The sequence below is a fragment of the Chenopodium quinoa genome, unplaced genomic scaffold, assembly GCF_001683475.1.
Source record: "Chenopodium quinoa cultivar QQ74 unplaced genomic scaffold, ASM168347v1, whole genome shotgun sequence".
NCBI lineage: Eukaryota > Viridiplantae > Streptophyta > Magnoliopsida > Caryophyllales > Amaranthaceae > Chenopodium > Chenopodium quinoa.
In genome coordinates this window covers 4218974-4240283 of record NW_018742738.1, presented here as the reverse complement: position 1 = coordinate 4240283, position 21310 = coordinate 4218974, and positions in this window count along the sequence as shown.

Sequence of the window (21310 nt, the reverse complement as noted above, 5' to 3'; positions counted from 1 at the left end):
TTATAAACATAAATAAAAGAAAATGAAAGTTGTAGGGATAGAGAAACAGGGTGACCAAGAAAGAGGGAATAGAAATCGACAATTAGAGTTGGACAAACTTCAAATCTTTCACTAAATGATATTCATTAACAAATGCGGTTTTGTGATGATTATGGAAATGTTAAGTAATTTGTGACACTTTTAGAATAAAACATTTAACCTTATAGTAGAATTATGTTGGATTCTCAAGTAAATTGTTTTTAAATGTTTATATAATCATATTAATAGATAGCTTTTAAGAGATAAAATGAAAGAAGGATGGAGGGAGGAGAAGAGATGAAGAGAAAGAGGGAGTGGGAGGAGGAGAAGATAGAAAAGAAAAAAGGGGGAGAGTAGGAGGAGGAGTGAGAGAGATAGGAAAAAGTGAAGGAGTGGGAGAAAGAGAAAGAAGGGGGGGGGGGGGAGGGAGTCGAATGAGAGAAAGGTGTGAGAAAGAGATATAGAAGGGTCGGCATAGAGAAAGAGAGAGAGAGAGAGAGGATGGGAGAAAAAGAGAGATAAGGGCCGGAAGAGAAAGAAATAGAGCAATTAAGAGAAAGAGGGGCAAGGAGAGAGAGATAGAGTGATAAAGAGATAGATGAGTCGGGAAAGAGGGAAGAGTCAGGATAGAATAAGAGAGAGATGGAGGCTTACTTAACCGTTCAAACCATACAAGAAGATAAAATAGGTTGGAGGAAAAAAAAAGGAGCAGATGGTGAAAGAAAGCAAGAATAAATAGAAAAGGGAATTGAGATATGACGAGGAAGAAATATAACAGACAGGGTACATATGAAGGAAGAAGAGATAGGAAGAACTTAAAATCAAGTTAGTGACTACCACACAAATAAGATCCCCTAATTATCATGTTAATATATAACACCCCAAACTACGAAATACGATCAACATTCCACAAATCTTACATATCATACCGTGGGGTGGGGGGGTGGGTGGGTCAAGCGCGTAGTGTGTGCTCTAACGAATATAATCTTAAATATAAAAGTGTAAAGCTATTCCCTCCAACTGTATTTTTTATATAAAAAAAAATCATACATAAAATAATTTATAGATAAATGACCAGCAAATAAACTTTAATGCATACACAAATGATATTTCTCATTCATTTTATACCTTCCGCATCGATTACAAAATCTAACTAATTTAATTTTTAAAAACCACTCGAAAATTTTCTACTTTAAAAAGTCTAACAAACTAATATACCATTAGTATTGCATTTTTTTATTAATACTGTTTATCACAATCATTTAAAAATAAAGCTATTCGAAAATAATATCTAAAACAATAGTATAATTTTTTAAAAATCTTTGAATTATAACAAATTCTAGATAATTTCACTTATAATAATTGTTTTTTCGTAGATATTTCCCCATAGAAAATTCATGTATCCTTATTATTACAAAACCCGAATACCACCACGAATTTTACTTATCTTGTCGTCGGGGGGCACGCGCAACGCGTGTGCTCCAACGACTAGTACCTTAAAAAGTAAAAATATCAATATTTAGGTATCTTAGTGCATAAAAAGAAAATCAACAGCAATACCTTAATATAGTTCTCATCTAATATTTGACTAAAAAAATAGGATTCAAATCTTCTCTACACGCAACAACTTTGTTCTTTTTTCTGGGTGCATCATCTGTAATATTTGCATTCTCCTTATCCATCCAACAATTGTTTCCCATAATGTCCCGGTTTCCTATACTTATAACAATGTCTTGTTTGTTTTGCCAACTCTTTTCCACCCACTTGCCGTTTATTTTTTAGTCGTCCTTTGGGCTTCGACTTTAGAGGACATGAAATATCATCATCATCAATAACCAACTCATTTGATTGTATAATTTGCTCATCTGGAACTTGATCAATTGAAGTGGTACTTCCATCAAGGCGCCAACGGTTAGGAAAGTAAGTAGATGGAACTTATGACAGTCTTTTTGAAGAAATATTCGCAATATGTGCCTACAAATTAGGAACTCGTACTGCTTGCAGGAGCACATTGCAATGTTCCCATCCCAAAACACTTTATGACACTGACTTTTTTCGTTTGCATAATATCTAACCGAGAAATCATACCCACTACTGAAAATGATAAAATATTGGCTTGACTTGCCACATTGCTCCTTAAACATCTCATAAGAAAATGTAGTGAGCACTTCAGAAGCTTGTTTTTCCAAAGGTAACTTGATTTTTAAAACATTTATCTTGCTAACAACCAACATATTATCATGTGATTGTCGTGGGATAATCTCATGAACCGCAACATCATCCTTAAATTAAAAAAAGTTATTTATTTATACAACATCAGATAATATATATATATATATATATATATATATATATATATATATATATATATATATATATATATATATATATATATATATATATATATGTATATGTAACTTGAACCCCACTGTGATTATACACTAAAGCATGGTGGGGTCCAAAGGGAAGGAAATTAGAGCAAAAGAGTCGCCAACAAGTTTTAGGAACTTGTAAACCGTTCATAGGGTGAAGGTTACACCCCTTAACGATCCAGGTTATCGTAAACTCCAATAGGTTTGGGACCATGACTGGTAGTTCAGGGATAAAGATACAAATCCAACCTAAAAGAGATTGAACCTGCCCTAATAATAGGCCTCTACTTTATTCTGATTGTATTTATGTGCGATTTCAGACCAACAAGCAATCAATAGGTTTAACCCTAAACTTGCTTATCTATGTTTGTTGAATATTAATGCACAAACAAATTTATTATTGGCGATCACTTGAATTATAATTATATTACCCTAAACAAGATTATTAATTATCTTATTAAGCGTGATTACAAGTACCAATTCCCTTTAAACATTCATAAAAGGCGTGATCAAGCAATAACAATAATATAATCAAGCAACATAATCATAATTAATTATAAATCATAAAACATAATAACAATCATGTTAAAGCATAATATTAATAGCAAGATCCTAGACATGATACTAATAAGATTAATAACAAACCCTAACATGTCACTAAACAATAAAGATCAAATATATAGCCCTAACATGATACTAACATGAATAATAGAAAAGACAATAAAAGGCATCATAGAAATCACAATTGATCTAAGGAACTTATTCTTTACCCTAAACATGATACTAGGAAGATCAAAACGCCCTAACATGACACTAGGAATCATAATAACAATCTAGTCATGATTTCTATATCATAATATCAACAAATCAATAAAAGCACTTACTTGGATGCCTCATACCTCTTACTAATAACAAAATACACACGTTAGTAACTTCAATGAAAATAATGAAACCAAACAATTAAATTAAATAATTGAAATAGAGATTTGGGACCAAACCCTCAGATTTTAAAACCTTTCACGTCCTGGGCGAAGACAACTTCGAACTTGGCTAGGTGTTTCTAGATTTTGTGAATGCGAAATTTTATATGCAAAAGGCTAGTTTAGAAAAGAGAGAGAGAGAGAAATCAAGAGAATCTTGAAGAGAGTTAGTGAGAGAGAAAATAAGAATTGATGAGATTTGATGATTGAAAACGAAGGTTTTAGGAGGCTATTTATATAGAAAATCAGTCGGATGGATAAAAAACGAATCAGAGTTTCGAAAATAATAAAACAAATTGGCGCCAAACGCTAGACTCTAGCACCAGACGCCAGGTCTAGCGCCAGACACCAAGCCTGGCACCAAGCGCTGGTCCTGTCATCAGACGCTAGAAAACAATTTCCACGCGTTTTCTTAATTTGATAAAATTTATCCGTAGAGGAGGGCGAAATCGTATTGTCCTCAAAAACACTTCTTTTATTTTGATTAAATCTCTAAAAAGTCAACTAAAGTCAATTTATCAATGCTAATTAAATTAGGAATAAAAAGAACTTTCTAGAAAAATCTAGAAGACTATAATCAATTCTAATTGCATTAGGAATGATAAATCAATATTAGGCCCTCCTCTAGATCATTGGGCTGCATATAAATATTAAACCGGGCCCATTTTAGTAATTTGGCCATAACTTCCTCATTATTCATAGGAATTGGGCTTATAATATATCGTTGGAAAGCTCTTTTTGAACCCAACCCAACTACACTATTATTAAACCCTTTCCATGGACCAAACCAAACTGTATTGGCTGTTTTCTTAAAATAGGTTTTCAAAAACAAAAAGAAAGAAAAGAAATAAATACTAACCGCAACACTAGACTTTCCACACTTTCACCTCATTCGATTATGATTTGACGTGAAAGGTACTCATCACTGGGTTTGGTTTTGGGGAGACACAATTGGGTGTCTACAGAAGCCCCCACTTGGACTGAGTTAGGAGAAACGCAAGTTTCGAAAACATAAGTCAAAGTATCGATAGGGACGGAGAATGATTTAAAACGTTCTGCGATCCTAAATCACTCTTGTAACGTCAATACCTGCAAACTAGCGTTAGTTAAACAGATAAAAGTGTTAAGAAACGCGTATCTTGCACCGTCGAGCACACGTCTCTGGAAATAAACGATTTGTTGCTGTTGTTGTGACAACCTTCCGCAAGCTAGGGAACGCCATCCTGTTGTTTGTTTTAAAGATCTTCTACAAGCTAGAGAATACCGCCTGAAGACAGCTACGCCTCTAACTGCCTCCATTCCGATATGATAGACTTCTACAAGCTAGAGAACCCCATCAAAGATTGCTTCGCCTGAAACCACCTTCTAGCGCTTTGTGACCATCCTCCGCAAGCTAGGGAAAACGATCGAAGATTGCTTCGCCTGAAACTATCCTCACTTGTTGCGACAATACCGTGAAGAGTATCACCGAAGACCAACGCCTGTCGATCCTTTGCTTTTGCTATGCCTGTACGTCGGCGCTTTTGTTGCTTTGAATTGTGAACCAGTATGTCGGTGCCTTTGCTGGTTATGAACCATTAATTCGGTGCCTTTTACTGTTTATGAACCATTACGTCGGTGCCTTTGATTAGCCAATGCTTAGGCACTTTATGCTAAGTGAGACGATCATTCAGCAGGTCAATCACTTAATGCAATTGTAATCGAGCCGATTACTAGATTATGTCAAATTACTTAGAGGGGCTAACGGGCGTACCAAGGAACCCAAAATTGTTGTAAAAGGTCAAAATAACCGTTTTGAGTAGCTGAGCATTCTTTCGCCGCTGAAAAGTTGATGGCGCCACGATTTGGCTTTGGCGCCAGATGTTGGATCTAGCGCTAGGCGCTGAACTTTGGCGTCGGACGCCAAAGATGTTGTTTGGCGCCAGAGTTGGGAATTCCGTATATATCCCCTTTCTTCCTCATTTCGCCGCTACTGCTGCTTCTTCTTCGTAAATCGCCGCGAAACTTCTCTTTGGTCGTTCTTGCTCGTTTCTCAACCAAATTTGCTCAAATTTGTAGCAAATTGAAGCTTTTTTCATCTACTTTCCCAATCTATGTAAGTTTACTTCAAACTCACTCCGGTTTTTTTATGAATTTGACATTCTTTGTTCACGAAATTCTACAAAATTCGAACCTTAAATTGCTTAATTCACTTTGTTTGTCAAATTTTATGCCATGAAATTGCTTGATTATGTTTATGTATTTCCTTGGGAGTACTTCGAGACTTGTTTGACTCAATTTGGTGAAGAAACAAACAAATCACCATTGTTGGACCTCTTAAGATCGGGAAGACAATGTGGCTTGTTCTTGATGTTTTTGCTAGCAATTCTTGTCCAATTTGTCACAATAATTACCATAGTATTGCAAGAAATTATTTCGATGCTTGAAATATGTCGTATATGCTCACATTGAAATTGTGCTCTGTTTTAGTACTTCGTACTCTGTTTTTTGCGAATATAGTATCATGCGGCTAGACGAACCTTAGATACTATAGAACCTTAATTTATGTTTATTTTGCACAACGTAGTATGGATAGACAGCGAGGTTCGGGTTCACGGTCCCAAGACACACGACGGGAGCATGAGCCCGTAGAGGAGGATGTCAACCCGTCCACTTCTCTCGGTCCCCTCCCTGAGTGGGATGAGCGAACTTTGTACTTCTCCCCCGAACACCACATTTCTGAGAGGGTGCGTCGTGGGATTACTACTGGTAGGACGCGTTTCCATGGTTCGAGCAACGATAATCTGGGCGACCTGTATTGGATGTACATCAGCATCGACGGAGAGTCGAGACTTCTATGGGAGTCTTGTGGGCTAACTGCCCTGTTCGCGGCCGCGGTGGCCATGATTTCTTCGGACGAGGGTCACCGCGTGGCTCGCACCCTGGTGGAGTTCTTCTAGGACACCACCAACACTTTCCACTTTCCTTGGGGTGAGATGATGGTCACCCCAACCGACTTTAGTCTCGTTACGGGACTGGAGTTTAGTTCTACTACGCTGACGTTCGACAACAACATTAACGTATACTCTCCTAAGGTTGAGGAGCTGCTAGGTCCAATTGTTGTTCGGGCCTGTGCTGAGGTGGAGTCAGCACAGTTCAGTGCTAACGGTATTCGCCGGTCAACACTTGCGGCAGCTTTTGAGGACGATGCGACCACTCGAGAGTAGCAGGTGCGCATCTTTGCACTTATCTTGTTGTCAGGGACGTTTTCCCCTAACAAGGGTAGTAGAGTGCTGCTTTACTACCTGCCTGCAGTCCGTGATCTTCACATGATCGGGACTTATGACTGGGCCAGCTTGGCCTATGCTGATTTTGTTTGAGCGTTGCGAGACTCGTGTCGACACCGGTCCTACACGGGGAACGTCGCTTTGTCTAGCTTCTAGAGAGTCGTAGAGGTATACTTTATCTCCCATAAAGTTTAGCTCTAAGCCTTTGTTTAGCACTTGCTGATACTTTTTGTCTTTTGTAGATCTGGTTCTACGAGTACTTTCCTTCACTTGCGCCGGTGAGACCGTTGCCACGCGGGTTTCCAGTGAGTGCCTGCTGGGGAGGCCGTCACTTTCAGATGTGTACCGCCTATGTTCGAGAGCAGATCCTCTCGGTATGATTTTTTGCATAGTTGAACACTTTTGTATTACATTTGGGTAGATTCTCACCTCATAGGCATTCTTCGCAGGAGCTTGATGTGCAGTTTCGGCCGTGGAACGGCTTGGTTGTCCCTGGGTTAACCGCACAGTACACTGTTGAGTGTCGCTACTTCTTAGGGACGTATGGAGCGGTTGCATACCTTGGAGAGAGGGTTGCTATTTAGCACTTCTCAGATGCTTTTATCATTCCTGCTTCTTCGCCGCGTCACATGTTCAATGACGCGAGGCTGCTTAGTATGTCGGAGAGGGATGGTACCCCTTGGCGATCTCATGCGATCCCGGGGCAGGCTATGAGGAGGAGCTGCTGCCATTGTTAGCTCCGGCCCCCGTCTGAGGAGGCGGTGGTATGATTTTCATCTATTACCTTTTTCTAAGTAGCCCCCAAGTGATATTTTACTGACTTTGGTTTGCTTTTACCAGGCTGGGCCTACTGAGTTTGTGCCCCCTCGTATGTCCATCCATTACTAGGGGACATACGGGCCTATTGAGGAGATGATTCCTCCGGCTCCTGAAGATCAACGCTTCGTAGAGCGGTCGATTCCTCGCCACCAGACTCGGGTAAGTTCATTTATTTGCAATTCGTTCATATTTTTCATGCATTGTTATTGACTTTATTTCTTTAGTAGTTCTCGCGTGAGGTGGTCACGGCGATGGCACGATGTGTAGATGCCTTCCAGAGCCAACTCGTTCAGATGAGGATCGCAGCTACGTGTCGTCGCGACAACGCTGTTCAAGAGGTAGCTTTTCTCCTTATTTTTGCATTGCTATGTTTCTATTTTGATTACTTCTGACTTTGTTTCTTCTTGCAAGGCCAGCCCATTCCTTCTCGTACCCGGACGAGACTTAAGGTCCGGATAGAGCCAGCAAGGTCTAGCTTGAGACATCGTCGTACTGGTTCTGGCGGTCGGGGTTGTCGTTCTGAGGCTGCCCGGACGGAGGCGTTGGAGGGCTCGAGCTCTTCATCTGAGGGCGTACATGCTGAGCCGGTAGGCCAAGGAGAGGCTACCTCGGCTCCTAGAGGTGGTGGGATGTACGAGGTCGGCTCGTCATCGCAGCAGCCTCAGCAGCCTCAACCTCAGGGTGACCTTTGGTGGACGGGTCATGTGCTGTGTTTTCCTCCTCCTGGAGAGACTGGAGCTGGAGCTGGTGGAGACTCGTACTACGCAGTTCTATGATATGATGGGTGTCTCTCGTCATTTGCATCCTCTAGCACCGTAGTTTATACCTATGTTGTTTTTATTTTTACTTGTGTAGAACTTTTCCTAATTGACTCCTTTATTAGACATATTGTATATACATATTATTATCTATATATTATGACTTTATTTATCTTGAATTTATTTTTCATTTTTTATGTGCATATTTGTGTGTAAAAAGAATTGTGATAATTAATAATTTTGCGCAAAAATTCCGTCATTTTATTATTGATGGAGGGTATCTGACTTTTCCCCAAAAATAAAATGAAAAAATAAAATTGGACTTACAACAAACTTAAAATTAAGTCTGAATAAAATCCAAAAAAGAAAAAATAATTAATATACAAAATTAATTAAAAGGGTATAAGAAGGGATAAAATCGTAAAGCCATTGTTCAGGTTCGAATCAGCTAAAAAACGCGATTTTTGAAAAGCTCACTAATAAGACACGTCAGCGCCATGTGGCGCCACGCGTTTTGCATCGGCGCCAGGCGCTGCTACAGGCGATTTGCGCCAGACTCTAGCGCCAAACGACAGAACCGTCGTTTGGCGCTGGAGAGCGCTAACTCCGATCATTTCCAGATTGAAACTGTGCCGATGTTTTCTATAAATAGCCCTCTGGTCTGCCGATTTTCTCATAATTTCAGCAAATTAAACATAGTCTTAGCTTTTGATAAAAATAATCATGTCTTTAATTACTAGGAGTTTTACCAACTTCACACATGAATGGTGTCGGTCTTTAACTGCCAAAGAGAGAAAAGAATTAGACTTTTTTCATATGGGAGGTATCTATGGTGTCAAGGGGGTAGATCTTGATATAGAATTCATTCATACCGCCTTAGAATATTGGGATATGGATACTCAATGTTTTAGACTAGGGTGTGATTAAATTAGCCCTTTACCGGAAGAATTCAATGCTATCTTAGGCTTCCCTTCATTAGATCTTGCGGTAATCCCTAGAATAGATGAGTATTATTATAAAGATTTTGAGCGCTTCTTTAATTTAAGAGACAAAGATCTAACAAATATTGTAGATGGTAGTATAGTTAGTTTGAAAGAATTTGCACGCCATTACTTTGATAGACCTTATTCTGAATCTTTTCATGTTTGTAGAAGAAGGGCTTTTCTCTTTTGCATGCTTAACCAATATCTTCTCACTAGTGGTAGAACTAATGAGGGCTAAGCAATCATATCAAATGTTATGGAACATATCGAATCTGGGAGAAATCCAATGCCATTAATTATTGGAGAGACTATGCTTAGTCTTGATGAATTGAAGAGAAATCCAAAAGCACCTTTTCGGGGCTCTCCAATTTTATTACAGGTAGACAAATAATATTTTTAATTACAAAAATCAAAAACATATTTTTGTATAGTAATATTAATTTATTTGCATTGAATTTTTTGCAGATGTGGCTAATGGAGAGACTAAAAATAATTAATCCTCCTGACAATGTTGAAAATTACACTCCAAATTGCTTTATGAGGAGAAAGAAACGCTTCTCTAAGATGGGGCGCCATGGATGGAAAAAGTATTTGCCTCTTGCAACTTTGCTATTAAGTGGGTCATCCCTTGGTGAAAAATAGAGAAGATGGTAGGTGTCAACAAGAAACCTTTCTATCGTCTTCCAAGCTTAACCAAGATGACTTTTTATTAACCCTGCAGAGTAAAAAGACAGTACGACCTACTTCAAACAATTCCTTTTGGGGATCTTCATCGTCCCTATGAATTCCCTGTTTCTCAAGAAGTAGAAAACTTTGATGCATATTGGAGCCCTAGACCTTTATGGGAAGTGATTACCCAAAAGGTTCCTCCTTCCTTGCCCAATGATGTGAAGAGGTAACTTTTCAAGAAACCTTCAAAGGACATAAAGAAAAATCTGAGTAAAACTGTTGTGAAGAGTCGTCTAGGTGACAAGGTAATTCCTGTTAAGGAACGCTTGGGTGAAAAGATTGAATTCAAAACACCTATGATGCCTAAGAAGAAGAGCTCTATAAAGGATAAAGGGAAAAGAAAAGCTGACACTTCAGAGAAGAAGGTTTGGGTAGAGAAGAAACATGGAGTCTTAGATAAGGGAGAAACTATTTACTCCAAAATTGAATTTAGGTCCTCTAAAGGGTACCTACAAGCTAAAGCCACGGACGATGAAGAGGATGCAGATAAAAATTGGAAGAGAGCAAAGAAAGAGAAGAAAGATTGAAGCATTGCTTAACCTTCAATTTATTAGACTTAGTTTTGAATTTAAAGTTAATTTGTTTTATTAAGCTTTATTTAAATTCCATCAATAATGTAATTTCTTAGTTTATTTTATTAATGAAATTTCATCTTTTTAATTAAATCACCTTCTTTAAATTTAATTTATTAAAGCAATGAAAACAGAAAATTTAATTTTCCAGAAATTTTTACTAGTAAGAAGTCGAAAATTTTCCAAAAAACACAGAAATATGCCCAGGTACTCCCAGAAGTGCGGCGCCATTAGTTTATGGCTGGCGCCGGCTGCTATCGTCTGGCGTCTGGCTTTTTTCTGTGACGCCAATGCTTCATCGAATTTCTGTCGAATTTCTTTGTATATCTGGGATGCAAGGTTTGCGAGAATTAAAGTGGCCGCACGAGTAAAGAGTTGCCTACGTATCCTTTCCTGAGGAATCAAGCCAAACGTAGCTCTCATGAGTATCCTCAAGTAATTATGGGTAGTACTTTTAAAGTTGGTCAAGATTTGTCATGTTCGAGAACTCATTGCCATCCATATCAGTTAATTTTGCTGCTCCTCCTGATAGGATTGTTTTGACAATATAGGGCCCAGACCAATTAGGCCTAAATTTTCCTCTTGGATCCAAAATATTTTTCCTTAATGCTTTTAACACCAAATCTCCTACTTTGATGTTTCTTGTCTTGACCATCTTATTAAAATGCATATCCATACAAGTTTGATAGCATTGAGTATGATGTAAAGCTTCTAGTCGCTTTTCATCAAGTAGAATTAGCTCTTCATATCTCGCTCTTGTCCATTCGACTTCATCGAGTTTACTTTCTAGTGCAATGCGTAGAGATGGTATCTCTAGCTCTACAGGTTGTACGACATCCATTCCATAAACCAAGGAGAATGGCGTATTTCCTGTTGATGTGCGAATTGACATGCGATAACCCCAAAGTGCGAAATGGAGTTTGTCAGGCTAATCCTTGTAATTTTCTGTCAGTTTCTCGATGATATTCTTTAGATTTTTATTAGCTCCTTCAACTGCTCCATTTGCTTGAGGTCTATAAGGAGAAGAATGATGGTGTTGAATGCCATATTTTTGTAACAATTCTTCACACTCGGCTTGAAAGTGAGTTCCATTGTCACTTATCATTTCATGTGGGACTCCATATCGACAAATAATATTCCTTTCGATAAAGAGTGCTACATGTTTTGCGGCGAGTTTAGCATATGATTGTGCTTCAACCCACTTTGTGAAGTAATCAATTGCTACTAGGATTTCATGACCTCCTCTTCCTGGAGAAGTAATTTTACCAATAATATCAATTCCTCATGTAGAGAATGGCCATGGTGAAAAGTAGGTGTAGAGTAGAGATGGAGGAACATGTTGTAAATTGGCGTAGATTTGGCATTTAGGGCATCTTTTAACATATTGATGGCAATCCCTATTCATGGTAGTCCAATAGTATCCTTCTCGCATTATCTTTTGGACTAGCATTTTGCAATTAACATGGGTTCCACAAATGCCTTCGTGGACTATCCTCATAGCTCTTTGAGCATCCTTTTTCCCTACACATAAAAGAGCTCGACCTTTAGGTACCCTTTTATGTAACTCGTTGTCTATGAGTACGTATTGGGAAGCCAAGAGTTTTAATGCTCGTTTTGCTCTTTTGTCAGCATGATGAGGGTATTCTCCTTTGGTGACGTAGTTAAGTATATCTGTGTACCACAGTTCTTCTTCTTCTTCATCATCTTGAATCACTTCATCATCTTCTATAGCTTGAATATAAGCCGGTTTGTGCCTTTTTTCTATGGTTAGAGGCATTTGCTCGATTTCCATAGGAATCCTAACCATTGAGGCCAGTCTTGCCAAGGCATCAGTAAATTGATTTTCCTCTCTAGGTAGATATGTGTATTCTACCTTTTTCTAACTAATTGGTAAGAGTTTTCAAATAAGTTTGGTAAGGGGCTAGACTTTCACTCCTTACTTTCCATCTTTTGGAAATCTGGTTGATGATCAATGAAGAGTCTCCGAATATTCGTAATTTCTTCACTTCCAATGCCAAAGTTGTTTCAACGCCTACCACACATGCTTTGTATTCATCAGCGTTATTGGTAACATCGAAATCTAGCTTTATGGAGATTGGAACATACTCTTCTTTAGGTTATACTAATAATACTCTAACGCCACATCCCTTTTGGTTTGAGGCTCCATCGAAGTATAAAGTCCAAGTATCATCTTCTGTGACCATCAAGTTTTCGTCTGGAAATTCATTATCGTGTATTGGCGTTGAATCTTCTATTGGAAAGTCTGCTAGAAAATCTGAGACCACATATCCTTTGAAAGCTTTTTGAGGCATGAATCTTACGTCAAACAGGGCTAAGTTGACTATCCATCTTGATATGCGCCCATTGAGTGTAGACTTCTCGAATAAATACTTAACTAGATCCATTCGGGAGACTACAAAGACTGTATGCAAGAGCATGTAATGTCTTAACTTGGCTGTGGCCCACACCATTACGAGGCATAATTTCTCAAGCGATGTATAGCGTACTTCATACTCGAGCATCTTTTTTCTTAGATAGTAGATTGCATTTTCTTTACCTTATACTTCTTATGCAAGCATGGCTCCCATTGTCTCCTTGTTAACTATTAGGTACAACCTAAGAGGTATTCCTGGAAGTGCTGGTGCTAATACGGGAGGATTTGTGAGATAGGCTTTGATCTTTTCAAAGGATTTTTCACACTCATCGTCCCATATTACTGGTACATTCTTTTTGAGATTTTTGAATACTGGTTCACATATTGTTGTTAATTTAGATATGAACCTACTTATATATTGCAACCGGCCAATAAATCCTCGAATTTGCTTCTTGTTTTTGGGCGGAGGCATTGACATGATTGCCTTTATCTTGGTTAGGTTTATCTCTATTCCTCTAAAGCTTATGACATATCCCAAAAGCTTGCCTAAGGTGACTCTTAAAGCACACTTGGATGGATTAAACCTCATGTTGTATTTCCTTAGCCTTTCAAAGAATTTTCTCAAGGCTACTTGATGGCCTGGGCGATCTTTTGACTTCGCTATCATATCGTCCACATATACTTCAACTTTTTGTGCATCATGTCATGGAGTAAGGCAGTCGCTGCTCGTTAGTAAGTAGCACCCGCGTTTTTTAACCCGAATAGCATCACCGTGTAACAGTAAGTACCCCATGGTTTTATGAAGGTTGTTTTCTCCATGTCTTCTTCTTCCATGAGAATTTGATTGTATCCGCGTATCCATCCATAAACGAGAGAAGTGTATGATTCGCTGTATTATCTACCAGAATATCGATGTGTAGTAAAGGGAAGTCGTCCTTTGGACTCGCTCATTTGGGACGACGTTGGCCACCCATTCGGGGTATTTGGATACCCTGATAAAACCTGCAATTATTTGTTTTTGAACTTCTTCTTTTATTTTAAGATCTACGTCGGGTTTCATTCGACGCAAATTTTGTTTTACAGGTTTCATTCCTGGAATAAGTGGTATAGTGCGTTGAGCTATTTATCTATTAATACTTGGCATATCTTCATATGACCAAGCAAATACATCGATAAATTCTTTAAGTAGATTAATTAAATCGGTTCTTTCTTGTTCATTAAGTGTTAATCCGATTTTAACCTCTCTTTTAATGGTTGAATCATTTGAGATATCAACTGTCTCAGTTTCCTCAATTATCGGTGTTTTCTTGTCAAGTGTTTCCATTGCTTTAATAATTTCTTTGTCTTTTTCATTGTTACTTAAGCAATGCTCGTCATCTTGGGTTAAAGAAAAACACGAGGAGTAAGCAGAAGAAGACATATTATTGAATTTGGAAATCATTACATCAAAAAGAGAGATGTCCTCAGGGACTTGATTACTAACTATCTTACGAGAAGAAATAGAAGAACGAGGGGGTGCTACAACTAAGTACTTGGATGACTCTACAGGAAAGGACTCTGACTCTGACTCTGACTCAGACGACTCTTCAAACATCGGTCCTTGACCTGTCGTTATGGAGATTTTCCTTCCACTTAGAGTAGTCACCTTGACTGTCTTACGCCACCCTTGTATCGATCCTTCTGCTGGAGTGATGAGCTTTGAGGAGTCAAAGTTCTCGCTTTGAAGGACAGTTTGGATGAGCGAGGAGATATCCTCTGTGTATCTCGGCTCATCTTTTTCTCGCCCAAATAGTAATCCCATGACATTAAAAAGCATGGGGGTGCTTTCTCCTTGTGGATAGGAGTTGGGATTTCATTTAGAAAGTAGCAATCTAAGAAAATTTCGAATCTCGGTTGCCTTATGCCATTTATAACAAAAGGTTCGGGAAATTCATAACATGGGTAGTCCTCTCCTTCTTATATGAATTGCCCATTGAGTGTAAGAGGATACTGATCCATTGGGATTGCTTTCTTTTGGATGCGAGCGTTCCTACGCGCCTTAGACCTTTCCTAGGCTCGCTTAAGATCTTCCCGAGTTGGTTCAAAACTGTAGACACCCATTTGTGTCTCCCCTAAACCAAACCCAGTGATGAGTACCTTTCACGTCAAATCATAATCGAATGAAACGAAAGTGTGGAAAGGTCTAGTGTTGCGGAAAGTTTTTATTTCTTTTCTCTTCTTTCTGTCTTTTGAAAATTTTATTTTAAGAAAACATCCAATCCAGTTTGGTTGGTCCATGATATGGGTCCAATAGTAGTTTAGTTGGATGGGTCTTGCAAAGACCTTTCCAACGATATATTATAAGCCCAATTCCGTTGAATATTGAGGAAGTTATGGCCAATTTACCAAACTGGGCCCGGTTTGAGCATAATATGCGGCCCAATGATCTAGAGGAGGGCCTATTATTAATTATCATTCCTAAAGCTATTAGGATTGATTATAGTCTTTTAGAATACTCTAGATGTTTCTTTATAATCCTAACGGAGTTAGGATTGATAATTATGTTTTAAAGAGTTTGAAATTGAATAAAACTACTCTTTTAAGAACCCTTATTTTCTACGAAGTGGAATATATTCATATTTTATTTTCGTGCCTCATAATATTTATCCAAATTTTATACTGTTGGATAAATCTTGAAATTATCTTTCCAATGATATATTATAATATTAAATCCGAGATATAACGAAAAAGATATGAATGAGACATGAAACTTTATCCAAAACTGACACCCTTCCACTATTTTGGTCATATATTTTTATCTACAAAATATTTTAATCTGATTCTAATTGGGTTGGAAAGTAGACTTTAAGAGCTTTTCAACGACATATTATATGCCTGATTTAGACTTTCAGATCAAAAAGATATGATAAAAACAAAAAAGCATTAAAAACGAGCTTGGCGCCTGACTCCAGGCATTGGCGCCTGGAACCGGGCCTGGCGCCTGGTGCTAGCCATCGGCGCCTGGCGCCAATGGCTAATGTCTGGCGCCAACCTTGTTTTGCGTGCGCCAGACTCTGTTTTGTTAATATTATCTTTTTGCCTGATTTTGTCTATATATAACGTATTAAAACTCCGTTTTCGATAACCAGATTTCATCAATTCTTATTTCAATTCACCAACTCTTATCAAGATTTTCTTGATTATTCTCTCTCTCTTTTCTAAACTAGCCTTTTCACATAAAAAATTCCGCATTCGCAAGATCTAGAAACACCTAGCCATATTCGAAGTTGCCTTCGCCCTAGACGTGAAAGGTTTTAATTTCTGAGGGTTTGGTCTCAAATCTCTCTTTCAATTATTTAATTAGATTGTTTTGTTTATTATTTTCCTTGAAGTTACTAACGTGTGTATTTTGTTATTATAAAGAGGTACGAGGCATCAAAGTAAGTACTTTGATTAATTAATTGATGTTATGATGTAGAAATCATGTTTATACTGTCATTATGATATTCCTAGTATCATGTCTAGGGTAATTTTAATATTAAATATGATTGTTGTGATGCTTCCTACGCTCTTCCTAATATTTATGATTGCTATTATCATGTTAGGGGTAAAGATTTGATTTTTATTGCTTAGTGACATGCTAGGGTTTGTTATTAATCTTGTTAGTATCATGCCTAGGATCTTGCTATTTTTATTATGCTTTAATATTAACATGAACATGATTATGATTATAATTGTTATAATTTATTATTATTTTGATGATGATTATTTTATTTATGATTATTGTTATTCTTCATGATTATTATTGATTATGTTGCTTGATACATTATTTATTCTTTATTGCTTGATCACTGTTATGCATGTTTTAAAGGGAATTTGTACTTGCAATCACACTTAGTAAGATATTTAATAATCTTGTTAGGGTTAATATGATTATAATTCAAGTGATCGCCAATAATAGATTTGTTTGTGCATTAATATTCAACCAACATAGATAAACAGGTTTGGGGTTAATCCTATTGATTGCATGTTAATTAAAAAGCGCACATGAATACGATCAGAATAAAGTAGAGGCCTATTATTAGGGCAGGTTCAATCTCTTTTAGGTTGGATTTTTACCTTCATCCCCGGAGCCTTATCTGGTTCATGACCTTATGGAGTTGACGATCTCTTGGATCGTTAAGGGGTGTAACCTTCACCTCGTGAACGGTTTACAAGTTCCTTAAAAACTTGTTGGCGACTCTTTTGCTCTATCTTCTTCCCTTTTGGATGCCACCGTACTTTAGTGTATGATCACAGTGGGGTTCAAGCTAGTGGGATTTTAAAGGCTTGAAATTATTCCCTACAGTTTTTGGCGACTCCATTGGGGAGGATTTCTATTTTAATTCCTGAATTTGTTTGGCAATGTTTTAGAATGAGTGGATGAGACTCGAAAAGTTCTAAGTATTTCATGTGCGTAATTTTGATTAATATTATTGTCATATGCATAAAAAAGATCTCATTGGAAATACCATCCGTAATGAGTTAAAAACATAGGATTTTACACGTAGGAAATTTGAGGAATATCTTTCACAACTATGACTGAAATAACACCGCGCGAAACTGGAAAATTTTATCGAGCACAGAAAGCTGCTGAGGCATGTGGGAAGTAGCGTCAGGGGCCAGAGCTTGGCGCCAGCATTTTAGTTGTAGCGCCAGACGCCAGTATTGGCGCCAGGCGCTACAGTTAAAAGCTGGCGCCAGTCTCTGATTGCTGGCGCCAATTTCCCCCAATACCGAGCCAGAAATATGCGTTCTAATTTCGACCAGTTTTTCGTATTGTTTGCTCGATCCTAGTTCCTGATTGAATTTTTTCTCACTTTTCTGAAACCCATATGTGTTCTACATATGGACATAACCCTCTAGGAATTCATGCTCCATCTACCCGATTGAACGCTCCGTGCAACAAAGGGTACATCCGAGATGAGTACCTTTCACGTCAAATCATAATCGAATGAAACGAAAGTGTGGAAAGGTCTAGTGTTGCGGAAAGTTTTTATTTCTTTTGTCTTCTTTCTGTCTTTTGAAAACTTTATTTTAATAAAACAGCCAATCCAGTTTGGTTGGTCCATTATATGGGTCCAATAGTAGTGTAGTTGGATGGGGCTTGCAAAGACCTTTCCAACGATATATTATAAGCCCAATTCCGATGAATATTGAGGAAGTTATGGCCAATTTACCAAACTGGGCCCGGTTTGAGCATAATATGCGGCCCAATGATCTAGAGGAGGGCCTATTATTAATTATCATTCCTAAAGCTATTAGGATTGATTATAGTCTTTTAGAATACTCTAGAAGATTCTTTTAAATCTTAACGGAGTTAGAATTGTTAATTATGTTTTAAAGAGTTTGAAATTGAATAAAACTACTCTTTTAAGAATCCTTGTATTCTACGAATTGGAATATATTCAGATTTTATTTTCGTGCCTCATAATATTTATCCAAATTTTATACTGTTGGATAAATCTTGAAATTATCTTTCCAATGATATATTATAATATTAAATCCGAGATATAACGAAAAAGATATGAATGAGACATGAAACTTTATCCAAAACTGACACCCTTCCACTATTTTGGTCATATATTTTTATCTACAAAATATTTTAATCTGATTCTAATTGGGTTGGAAAGTAGACTTTAAGAGCTTTTCAACGACATATTATATGCCTGATTTAGACTTTCAGATCAAAAAGATATGATAAAAACAAAAAAGCATTAAAAACGAGCTTGGCGCCTGACTCCAGGCATTGGCGCCTGGAACCGGGCCTGGCGCCTGGTGCTAGCCATCGGCGCCTGGCGCCAATGGCTAATGTCTGGCGCCAACCTTGTTTTGCGTGCGCCAGACTCTGTTTTGTTAATATTATCTTTTTGCCTGATTTTGTCTATATATAACGTATTAAAACTCCGTTTTCGATAACCAGATTTCATCAATTCTTATTTCAATTCACCAACTCTTATCAAGATTTTCTTGATTATTCTCTCTCTCTTTTCTAAACTAGCCTTTTCACATACAAAATTCCGCATTCGCAAGATCTAGAAACACCTAGCCATATTCGAAGTTGCCTTCGCCCTAGACGTGAAAGGTTTTAATTTCTGAGGGTTTGGTCTCAAATCTCTCTTTCAATTATTTAATTAGATTGTTTTGTTTATTATTTTCCTTGAAGTTACTAACGTGTGTATTTTGTTATTATAAAGAGGTACGAGGCATCAAAGTAAGTACTTTGATTAATTAATTGATGTTATGATGTAGAAATCATGTTTATACTGTCATTATGATATTCCTAGTATCATGTCTAGGGTAATTTTAATATTAAATATGATTGTTGTGATGCTTCCTACGCTCTTCCTAATATTTATGATTGCTATTATCATGTTAGGGGTAAAGATTTGATTTTTATTGCTTAGTGACATGCTAGGGTTTGTTATTAATCTTGTTAGTATCATGCCTAGGATCTTGCTATTTTTATTATGCTTTAATATTAACATGAACATGATTATGATTATAATTGTTATAATTTATTATTATTTTGATGATGATTATTTTATTTATGATTATTGTTATTCTTCATGATTATTATTGATTATGTTGCTTGATACATTATTTATTCTTTATTGCTTGATCACTGTTATGCATGTTTTAAAGGGAATTTGTACTTGCAATCACACTTAGTAAGATATTTAATAATCTTGTTAGGGTTAATATGATTATAATTCAAGTGATCGCCAATAATAGATTTGTTTGTGCATTAATATTCAACCAACATAGATAAACAGGTTTGGGGTTAATCCTATTGATTGCATGTTAATTAAAAAGCGCACATGAATACGATCAGAATAAAGTAGAGGCCTATTATTAGGGCAGGTTCAATCTCTTTTAGGTTGAATTTTTACCTTCATCCCCGGAGCCTTATCTGGTTCATGACCTTATGGAGTTGACGATCTCTTGGATCGTTAAGGGGTGTAACCTTCACCTCGTGAACGGTTTACAAGTTCCTTAAAAACTTGTTGGCGACTCTTTTGCTCTATCTTCTTCCCTTTTGGATGCCACCGTACTTTAGTGTATGATCACAGTGGGGTTCAAGCTAGTGGGATTTTAAAGGCTTGAAATTATTCCCTACAGTTTTTGGCGACTCCATTGGGGAGGATTTCTATTTTAATTCCTGAATTTGTTTGGCAATGTTTTAGAATGAGTGGATGAGACTCGAAAAGTTCTAAGTATTTCATGTGCGTAATTTTGATTAATATTATTGTCATATGCATAAAAAAGATCTCATTGGAAATACCATCCGTAATGAGTTAAAAACATAGGATTTTACACGTAGGAAATTTGAGGAATATCTTTCACAACTATGACTGAAATAACACCGCGCGAAACTGGAAAATTTTATCGAGCACAGAAAGCTGCTGAGGCATGTGGGAAGTAGCGTCAGGGGCCAGAGCTTGGCGCCAGCATTTTAGTTGTAGCGCATGACGCCAGTATTGGCGCCAGGCGCTACAGTTAAAAGCTGGCGCCAGTCTCTGATTGCTGGCGCCAATTTCCCCCAATACCGAGCCAGAAATATGCGTTCTAATTTCGACCAGTTTTTCGTATTGTTTGCTCGATCCTAGTTCCTGATTGAATTTTTTCTCACTTTTCTGAAACCCATATGTGTTCTACATATGGACATAAACCTCTAGGAATTCATGCTCCATCTACCCGATTGAACGCTCCCTGCAACAAAGGGTACATCCGAGATGAGTACCTTTCACGTCAAATCATAATCGAATGAAACGAAAGTGTGGAAAGGTCTAGTGTTGCGGAAAGTTTTTATTTCTTTTGTCTTCTTTCTGTCTTTTGAAAACTTTATTTTAATAAAACAGCCAATCCAGTTTGGTTGGTCCATTATATGGGTCCAATAGTAGTGTAGTTGGATGGGGCTTGCAAAGACCTTTCCAACGATATATTATAAGCCCAATTCCGATGAATATTGAGGAAGTTATGGCCAATTTACCAAACTGGGCCCGATTTGAGCATAATATGCGGCCCAATGATCTAGAGGAGGGCCTATTATTAATTATCATTCCTAAAGCTATTAGGATTGATTATAGTCTTTTAGAATACTCTAGAAGATTCTTTTAAATCTTAACGGAGTTAGAATTGATAATTATGTTTTAAAGAGTTTGAAATTGAATAAAACTACTCTTTTAAGAATCCTTGTATTCTACGAATTGGAATATATTCAGATTTTATTTTCGTGCCTCATAATATTTATCTAAGTTTTATATGGTTAAATAGATCTTGAAATTATTTTTCCAATGATATATTATGATATTAATTTCGAGTTATAACGAAAAAGATATGAATGAGACATGAAACTTTATCCAAAACTGACACCCTTCCACTATTTTGGCCATATCTTTTTATCTACAAAATATTTTA